Source organism: Cebus imitator, unplaced genomic scaffold (genome assembly GCF_001604975.1).
Source record: "Cebus imitator isolate Cc_AM_T3 unplaced genomic scaffold, Cebus_imitator-1.0 Scaffold10, whole genome shotgun sequence".
NCBI lineage: Eukaryota > Metazoa > Chordata > Mammalia > Primates > Cebidae > Cebus > Cebus imitator.
This window is the reverse complement of record NW_016107325.1, coordinates 844,653-854,566: the sequence shown is the minus strand read 5'-3', so window position 1 is coordinate 854,566 and position 9,914 is coordinate 844,653. Positions and strand designations below refer to the sequence as shown.

The 9,914-nt window shown below is 43.1% G+C and overlaps 2 non-coding genes across 2 annotated transcripts; one reads left to right on the top strand and one right to left on the bottom strand.

Annotated features, from left to right (window-relative positions):
• Nucleotides 1-8,482: 8,482 nt before the first annotated feature.
• On the top strand, nt 8,483-8,553 carry TRNAG-GCC. Its single transcript has one exon. It is a non-coding gene; the product is annotated as a tRNA-Gly (tRNA).
• A 297-nt stretch (nt 8,554-8,850) lies between these two features.
• On the bottom strand, nt 8,851-8,922 carry TRNAA-CGC. The gene has a single exon. It is a non-coding gene; the product is annotated as a tRNA-Ala (tRNA).
• Between the last annotated feature and the right edge of the window lie 992 nt (nt 8,923-9,914).

Genomic DNA, 9,914 nt, shown 5'->3' with positions numbered 1-9,914 from the left:
AATATGAATCAAAATTTGAAATGTACTCACCCTTTGATTTAGCAATTTTCCTCCCAGGAATTTATCCTGCAGATGTTCTTATACATGAACAAAATGGCATTCATTCAAGGCATTCACTACAGCATTGTTCCTGCTAGCAAAAGATTGGAAACAGTCTAAAAGGCCTCTGCTAAAGAACTGGCTTAGGTAATTATGGTACCTCCATGTCATGGATTTGCTCACTGTCTTCATGCATCTTACAATTACAGCTGGATATCTTTATTTCCATGCTTTGATTCTGATCCTCAGGAAACTTGGCTTGGGGGCACTGCTTGTTATTGTGAGACAGAAAAAAATGATGCTTTAATTCCTAGTCCATAAAAGAGAGCTTAAAAAATGAACATAGAGCCACTGAAAAGATAAAGTTAGCTCTATGTGTTCTAAGAAGGATAATGTTCCAAGATGTTTACGTCTGGGGGAGAAAAAGGATATAAGCATAACGGTATGTACAGCATGCACAATTTGTGCTTAAAAATAAATTGTCTCCCCTGTTTGAGAAAATGCCTAAGAATTTTGGCATTGGACAGGACATCCAGCCCAAAAGAGACCTCACCCACTTTGTGAAATGGCCCCGCTATATCAGGTTGCAGCGGCAGAGAGCCATCCTCTATAAGCGGCTGAAAGTGCCCCCTGCAATTAACCAGTACATCCAGGCCCTGGACGGCCAAACAGCTACTCAGCTGCTTAAGCTGGCCCACAAGTATAGACCAGAGACAACGCAAGAGAAGAAGCAGAGGCTGCTGGCCCCGGGCTGAGAAGAAAGCAGCTGGCAAAGGGGACGTCCCCACTAAGAGACCACCTGTCCTTCGAGCAGGAGTTAACACCGTCACCACCTTGGTGGAGAACAAGAAAGCTCAGCTGGTGGTAACTGCACACGACGTGGATCCCATTGAGCTGGTTGTCTTCGTGCCTGCCCTGTGTCATAAAATGGGAGTCCCTTACTGCATTATCAAGGGGAAGGCAAGACTGGGACATCTAGTCCACAGGAAGACCTGCACCACTGTCGCCTGCATACACGTTAACTCGGAAGACAAAGGTGCTTTGACTAAGCTGGTGGAAGCTATCCGCACCAACTACAATGACAGATATGATGAGATCCGCCGTCACGGGGGAGGCAATGTCCTGGGTCCCAAGTCTGTGGCTCGCATGGCCAAGCTCGAAAAGGCAAAGGCTAAAGAACTTGCCACAAAACTGGGTTAAATGTACACTGTTGAGTTTTCTGTAAATAAAAATAATTAAAATAAATAAATAAAAATAAATTGTCTCAAAAAAAGATTTAAAAAAATTTAAATAAAAGTTGCAGTATTTGTATTTACATAGAAATATTTATGAAGGGAAACACAGGACACTGATAACAATGGTTGCCTCTAGGAAAGGAAACCCAGGCTCTATCGCCCAGGCTGGGGTGCAGTGGTGTGATCTTGGCTCGCTGCAACCTCCACCTCTTGGGTTCCAGAGGTTCTATTGCCTCAGCCTCCCAAGTAGCTGGGATTACAGGCATGTGCCACCACACCTGACTAATTTTTGCGTTTTTTAGGAGAGACAGGGTTTCACCATGTTGGCCAGGCTCATCTCGAACTTGTGACCTTAGGTGATCCACCCACCTTGGCCTCCCAAAGTGCTGGAATTACAGACTGAGCCACTGCCTGGCCAGGCATACTTTTCAATGCATACTCTCTCATACCTTTTGAATTTTGCACCATACATGTGGGTTTCTTATGAAAAAACATATATTTTAAAAGACCAAAATAACTTGGGAAGAAGAAGAGAGAGCTTTAGGAAGGAAAGTGAAAGGCTATTTCTGCCAAGCGGCACAGCTCTAAAGTATTTGAATAAATGCTTCACCGAGTGATGAGAGTCAAGAGAAAGGTAAAGAATTCCCACTCACATTTCTTCCACCATGAGGACTCTGTATGGATTTAAAATTAATTCAGTTTTGGAATAAGGAAATGATTGAATTTTCCAAAATTAAAGATGGAAAAAAGAAAAAAAAGGAGAAAGAGAAGAAGTAGGGGAGGAAAAGGGAAAAAATGCAATTGTTAGCAGCATGCAGGATGATGGAGGAGATCTGAGGTTTCCTGGGTATCCCAGGGAGTGAGCTGATCATTGCACTGGGTTGGAGAGATTGGCGTGAGGAGGAAGGAAAGAGTCAATACCATCTTAAAAGGAGAAATCAGACTTGTTGACTAATTGGACATGCTTGAGGACTAGGAATGAGCATATCGTGAGCAGGATGATTTTGCAGTGACAGCTTTCCAGGAAAAATTGCTGCATTCTCAACATCTGCATGTATCTGAGAATTACACCTGGATTCTTCATTTCCATGCCTTGATTTTAATCCTTAGGAAAGTAGGCCTTAGGGTACTACTTGTGATTCTAAAATGGAATAAGTAATGATTTAATTCCCAGCCAGTAAAGGGCAATCCAAATGACTGGCTCCACCATTTCCCTAGGGCTAGTTTGTAACCTGGGACAGAAATAAGCTGTGTGTATTAAATCAATACAATCACTCACAAGTTAAAAAAAAAAAAAAAAAAAAAAAAAGCATTGCTTTGGTGACTTTGCATTATGTGAACTATTTCTGTTTCTGAACTGTTTACTTCTTCAGATGATATAAGCCTGGCCACTTTTCTATGATGAGCTAACACCAGCTAGGAACTTGCTGCCTTGAGCAAGTGCTCCAAGATGCTATGATGCAACTTACAAGCCCATGCTTGTGCCAGTGGGTATCACAATGGCCAGGGTTGCCTCAAAGAGAAGATTGTATAACACATCACAGCCCTCAAGGGCTTTCGTTCTCTCTACCAGCTTCAGTGGGAGCCTCTTATCTGAGCATGGGAGCAGAGCAGACCAAGGGAAGTGTTAGTGTGTGCCACCCAGAAGACACTATTGACCATCCTCTGATCTCTTCAAGCTTGACCACGTGGATAATGAAATCACTGCCTACTACAGCATTCCCAATGTGAAACAGTATTACTACACAGTGTATCTATGAAACACACTGACATGTGTTTGTCATGTTGTATTATTCAGAATTAGCAAAAGAAGTGGGGCTCTGCCTGCCTCCACAGATGCCACCTCCCTGCTTCTGCACATGTGGCTCCTCAATGCCTGTCATTCCCTAAGGCTGTGTCCTCAGCACTCATCCCTCTATGTGATTTTCTCCATTTCCACATTTTTGCATTTCACCTCTCAGTTGATTGACTTCCAAAACCGCTTCTGTAGCCTTGATTTATCCAGGGGTTGACCTAACCACCTAGCAGGCACCTCCTCCTACTTACGTCAAAGTCAGAATTCCCAAAAATGAGCACTTTACCCCAACCCTTTCCTTCCAGTATTTTCTCTTCTTTACTTTTCTACACAACACCACAAGTCTATCAATCATTTAAGCTAGATTCCTAGATTAATTTTTCTTCCTCCTTCTGCCTTGCCATGAACTTCATGCTAGAGCCTTCACTGTGGTTCGAGACCTCATCACCTTTCTGCTCCTATTCTAACCACCTCCTGAATGGATTTCTCTATTTTTAGTTTCTCTTCTTTCTACTTCTCTGTCACACTGTTGCCTGAATATTCTTTCAAATGCTCTGATCCTTCTTTGCAACAGAATTTACCTTATTCCAACAAGCTGGGAATTTGTCCTAAATTTTTTCTCATGGTTTATTGCTGTGGCCTTATAGTGCTATCATTGACAAATTTCTCTAAACTTTTCTTTTTGGTTTTTGGAGATGGAGTCTCACTCTGTTGCCCAGGCTAAAGTGCAATGGCATGATCTTGGCTCACTGAAACCTCTGCCTCCTGGGTTCAAGCGATTCTCCTGCCTCAGCCTCCTGAGTAGCTGGGATTGCAGGCACACCACCACACCTGGCTAATTTTTTTTTTTTTTTTTGTATTTTTAGTAGAGATGGGGTCTCCCCATGTTGGCCAGGCTGGTTTCAAACTCCTGGCCTTAGGTGTTCCACTTGCCTCAGTCTTCCAACATGCTGGGATTACAGGCATGAGCCACCACACCAGGCCTAAACTTTTCTTAAACGTTAATATTATTAGTCTGTATCACATCCTGGGTAATGAGTTCTCTAAATTTGCTATGTTTGGGGTAAAAGAATTTCTTAATTTGTGTTAAGATTTTAGCAAAATACTGCTCAAACTAACTTCAAAGGCTCTTTTTGTTGTTTGTTTTTTTTAAGACAGGGCTGAAGTGTAATGGCACAATTATAGCTCAAACTATTGTTGTGCAGCCAGCCTCAAACTCCCAGGCTCAAGCAACCCTCTAACCTCAGTCTCCCCAGTAACTGGAACTACAGGTGTGCACCACCACACCTGGCTAATTTAAGTTTTTTTTTTTTTTAGATGGAGTCTCACGCGGTTGCCCAGGCTGAAATGCAGTGGTGCGATCTTGGCTCACCGCAACCTCTACCTATCCGGTTCAAGCAATTCTCCTGCCTCAGCTTCCTGAGTAGCTGAAACTACAGGCGTGTGCCACCATGCCTGGCTAATTTTTTGTATATATTTTTTAGTAGAGATGGGGTTTCGTCATGTTAGCCAGGATGGTCTCCATCTCTTGACTTTGTGATCCATTCACCTCAGCCTCCCAAAGCGCTGGGATTAGAGGCGTGAGCCACCGCGCCCGGCCAGGTTTTTCTTTTTCTTTTTTTTTTTTTTTTCTTTTTGTGGAGAAAAGGTCTTACTATGTTGCCCAAGTTGGTCTCAAAATCCTGGCCCAGTTGATCCATCTGTCTCAGTCTCTCAAAGTGTTGAGGATGACTGGTGTTAAGTCACTACAGTTGGCCCACCACTTATTGTTTAAGGGCAATTTACTGATTCATATAAACACAAAATGCAGAATTTTTTATTGTCAGGCATGGCTGCTTCTAGGGGCTCAATATCATGTTAGGAATATGTTTGTCTCTTTCTTCTGGACAATCCAAACTATACACCCAACCTGTTTGAACATCCTAGCAAAAAGATAGTTTTTACTTAAAACTTCTGCAAAATAATTTCAGCAAGGACTCTTCATGGTCCCACCTTTAGTCACAGCCCCATCTCTAAGTTAAGTACAGTGCCAAGGGAAAATATTTGATTAGACCTATTTTACACACCTGTTATTGTGACAGAGCAATATAGAAAAAGAGGCAAGTTAGTCTAACCCAAATCTCAAAGTATTGATTATCTATAGAACAGAAGCTTTCTTGTGCCAGAAGGAGTTGGGTGGACTGCTGGATGCGTATGTGTGGAGGCGGGTGCGTGCGCGCACACGCGCGCACACACACACACACACACACACACGCACACCTTGAATGCCTTTGTCTACATGTAACAAGATGCTGAACTTAAAGGTACTTAAACAATAAAGATCTTCAGTTTACCTAACCAAAAGTCTGCATGAAAAAACTTTCAGGATGATGTAGAGCCTTGTTCTATTTTCCTGCTGGATCATCCTCTGTCTCCCGTCAAGCACAGGTTGGATGGGGCAGCTCCAAGCATTACACCCTTATACAAGGAGAAAAGAAAGGGTAAGAGAGATCTTCCATATCATCTTTCCCAGAAACTCCTAGCTAACTATTCTTGCCCTCATTGGCAGGGATTCAGTGAAAAGCACATCTCAGATCAATTTGGAAAGAAAAATGAGATAATTGGCTTAGTACACCACATTTGTCCCTTGAGCTAGGTAAACTAGAATGGACTTTTAGCAAGAAAAAAATAAAAATAGAGGCCTTTGGTTAGGCCACTAGTGATGTTTTACTTAAGACTATAATTTCTCGTGTTCTGAGGTATTTTTTTTGAGACAAAGTCTCACTGTGTTGCCTAGGCTGGAGAGCAATGGTGCAATCTCCGCTCACCGCAACCTCCGCCCGCTGGGTTCAAGCGATTCTCCTGCCTCAGCCTCCCAAGTAGCTGGGATTACAGGCACCTGCCACCATGGCCCACTAATTTTTTGTATTTTTAGTAGAGATGGGGTTTCACCATGTTGGCCAGGCTGGTCTCGAACTCCTGACCTCATGATCCACCCATCTCAGCCTCCCAAAGCACTGGGAATTACAGGTGTGAGCCACCGAGCCCAGCTGGTGTTTTTTGTTTTGTTTTGTTTTGAGACAGGGTCTCACTCTGATGCCCAGGCTGGAGTGCAGTGACACACTCTTGGCTCCCCGAAGCTTCGACCTCCAGCCTCCCACTTGAACTTCACCACTGGCTGGCGAGGCCTCACTTTTATTGCCCTGCTCCCTCAGTTCCACCAGCTCATTTTAAACTATTTATTTCCCTTTGTTTATTCAGTTACAAGTTCAAAATAAAAACTTTGAGAAGTCCTGAACTAAATAATCTAAGATTATTTAGATTTGTGAAGTTAGGACTCAAAATAAAAAACAATCTTTAAAGAATCTCAGGGGCCGGGCACAGTGACTCACGCCTGTAATCTCAACACTTTGAGAGACCAAGCAGGGAAGATTGCTTGAGCTCGAGTTCGAGGCCAGCCTGGCTAGCATAGCGAGACACCTCTCCCTTCTCACCAAAAAATAAAAAACAAATTAAAAACTAGCTGGGTGTGGTGGTGCACACCTGTAGTCCCTGCCATGAAAGTGAGGCCTCACCATGATTCTTCCGCCTCAGCCTCCCGAGTAGCTGGGACCACAGGCATGTGACACCAAGCCCGGCTAATTTTTTTGTGTTATTACTATTATTATTTTTTTTTTTTAGTAGAGACGGGGTTTCACCGTGTTGGCCAGGATGGTCTTGATCTCTCGACCTCGTGATCCGCCTGCCTCGGCCTTTCAAAGTGCTGGGATTACAGGCGTGAGTCACTGCACCGGGTCCAGAATGGGATTTTAAAACCCCATTTCTTTCATTTTAAAGAATAAAGTTAGAAGTAAAATGAATTGACCTTGTTCTTCCATAGGTTATTTAGGATTATAGTCTGATTCTCTGATACCCTAATCCCTTCATATCTTTTATGTCTTTATAATTCTGTATTTGTCTTCTGATTTTGCTCTTCATCCACAAACTAAAAAGTCCTTAAAGATAAATCTTTTTATTTATTTATTTATTTTGAGACAGAGTCTCACTCTGGCAGCCAAGCTGAAGTACAGCGGCGTGATCTCAGCTCACTGCAACTTCCAACTCCTGGGCTCAAGCAATTCGTCTGCCGTAGCCTCCCAAGTAGCTGGGATTATAGGCATGTACCACCGCGCTCGGCTAATTTTTGTATTTTTAGTAGAGAAGGGTTTCACCATGTTGGCCAGGGTGGTGTTGAACTCCTGACCTCAGACAATCCGCCTGCCTCCGCCTCCCAAAGTGCTACGATTACAGGTATGAGCCACCGCTCCTGGCCCTTAAAGATAAATCTTAATGGAAAAGTCATATTAATTCAGTAGCCTTTTACGATCTTTTTCGAAATCCATTCTATTATTCTTAACATCTAATGTCCTAAACTACACGCAGCATTTTGAGTTTCAATATACAGTATTTGGTTGCATGCTGAACAGGGCAGGGCTAAGCACTCCAACACTGAACGTAACACTGTGTGTTCCAACCTTGTCTCTAGAGCCTCAGCTTCCTGCCTCATGGGGTTGAAGTCCATGTGTAGTGTACTTACATAGCCTGGCGCATAGTTACTGGTATGTGCTAGCTGTTATTTTCTCATAACTTTTACCCAAAATCTTCTTAACCAAAGATTCAGGAAATTGTTAGAAATGTCCCTTCCAGAGATAAAAAGCAAATGTTGCCTGCATCCACAGCCTTCTATACTGTATTTAGAGTCATTTCCGTAAATTCATTTCCTTCACTTTAGTTTTTCCCCCTCCTGTATCTTTTGTTATATCATTCACAATTTCACTTTCCTTGGAAACTAAGGGTAAAGGATCAGACTCATACTATCAAGAGTTAAAAGGAAGTTCCCAAATGAAAGAAAGGGCAGCATAGAGAATTCAGGTAACTTGGCTAGAGCCACCAATATTTCAAGTTTTCTATGCAAATCACATAGCTCCAATTTACCAATTTCCAAATTATAAATTTAGGTCAGTCATCAAATTTCTGTTCCCTGTTTCTTTGCCTCTATTCCCGATTTCTAACAAATCTCCAGGATGTATTTTGTCTGAATAGGTAAAATAATGAAAGAAAAACACGGCAGGGGTTTGGGGGAGAGTTGTTATAAATTATCTAAGTGTCTGAAGATAGGCTAGGTGTCTGTGTAATTCTGTGCAGAAATAACAAAATCTTCATTCGCCTCCTTCACCGAAGAGAGTTTTGGAAGAAAGAATCTCATAAAGTTCTACAGAAGTTATAATAAATTTTTTTGTAAATGTTAATGTTTTCCCAATATTTTATAATTATGTGATTAAAAGTTTGTTTTCTCTAGTTTTGAATACAGACATACATAATTATTATTAGAATGCAATCATTACCAGGGCATAAATGTCTTTTAGTAAGCAATAGAGAAAGAACACTTTCGTGAGCATTGGTGGTTCAGTGGTAGAATTCTCGCCTGCCACGCGGGAGGCCCGGGTTCGATTCCCGGCCAATGCAACTTTTTTTTTTTTTTTAAATGTGGTTGTCACAGGAGCCCCAAAGTTCAATAACAGCCTTTAGACACTGGCCGCATGCAAATAAAGAAATGTTAACCAAAGCGAATTCCCTATTTCACTTTTCAAGCCCTCGAAAAGTTTGTTTTACTGAGCTTCACTGATTTTTTTTTTTTTTAGCTTTCCTTTTCTGTTATTTTCGGGCGGCCTAGATGTCAACAAACTGTATGTACAGGTAATAGCATAAATGTTCCAAAATAACAAAGAAGGGAGAAAAGAAAAAAGCGAAAGATGGCTGCTTTGGAGATGCCGGGGATTGAACCCGGGACCTCACACATGCGAAGCGCGCGCTCTACCACTGAGCTACATCCCCCAGCCGAAAGCTTCTTTTCTGGTATGTGTATTCATTCGGTCTGTCTAGCGCTAAATTATTGCATTAAAATTTTTATTTTTAAGAATTTATATGGGTGAGTGCTTCTGAAGTATGTTTCTTTCTTTCCTATACCCACCCTAGGTTGTTTCCATGGTGCATTCAGACCTCGCGCAACAAGCCGTCAACGAAACGCTCAGCGGGGACCAATGAGGCCTCACTCCTGAGCACTTCTGCCAGGCGACCAGAACCTGGGGTCGAAGAGGGATCCCGTGCCCTGCGCGGCCAGAGCAGTCGGGACTCCCAGGTGCCCATTGCCTGCCGGAGCTGACATCGCCCCGGGCTTATCGCGCAGGCACCGGGGATCCAGAAGGCCGTGGTGGGTCCGGCCTCGGACTTTGCTGCGGGTCGAACCCCGGTCCAGACCTCGAGCCCGGGCCCAGCGCTCGGGCCGCGCCGCGAGCCTCACCTCTGGTGCCCAGGAGACTGGTTCATGGAGCAGAAAGTTGGAGACCTCTTCGCACACGAAAACCTTATGGATTTACCTGAACACCTTTCACCCCGAAAATAAATGCACCTCTCAGCAAAACCGCGTGTTCACGCCAAATCCTCATACCTGGCTTATGTAGGGGTTACAGCCAGATGACCCCTTGCAGATAAAAAAAAAATAATTTGCAGTTTGCTCTTCGTTTTCTTTTTTTTTAAACGGAGCTCAAACTGAAAGAAAGAATGTGACATCACCGCCCTCCCTGTAGCTTAATCATATATAAATGATGATAAGATCTGGGCAGAGGACTTGCTCCAGGTAGATTTTCTTTTTCTCCTTTTGATATTTACACCCTGGGCCAGTCTTGCGGATTAGGAAGTGGTGATAATAATGTAAGTCGTTGAACATCTCCTTTGCTATCCTCTGAACCCTCTCTAACCACTAATGGTACCCAAGCTCCAAATTAAAAGACTACCCCGAGTCCTGTTCCCTCTGAAATTGCCTCTCC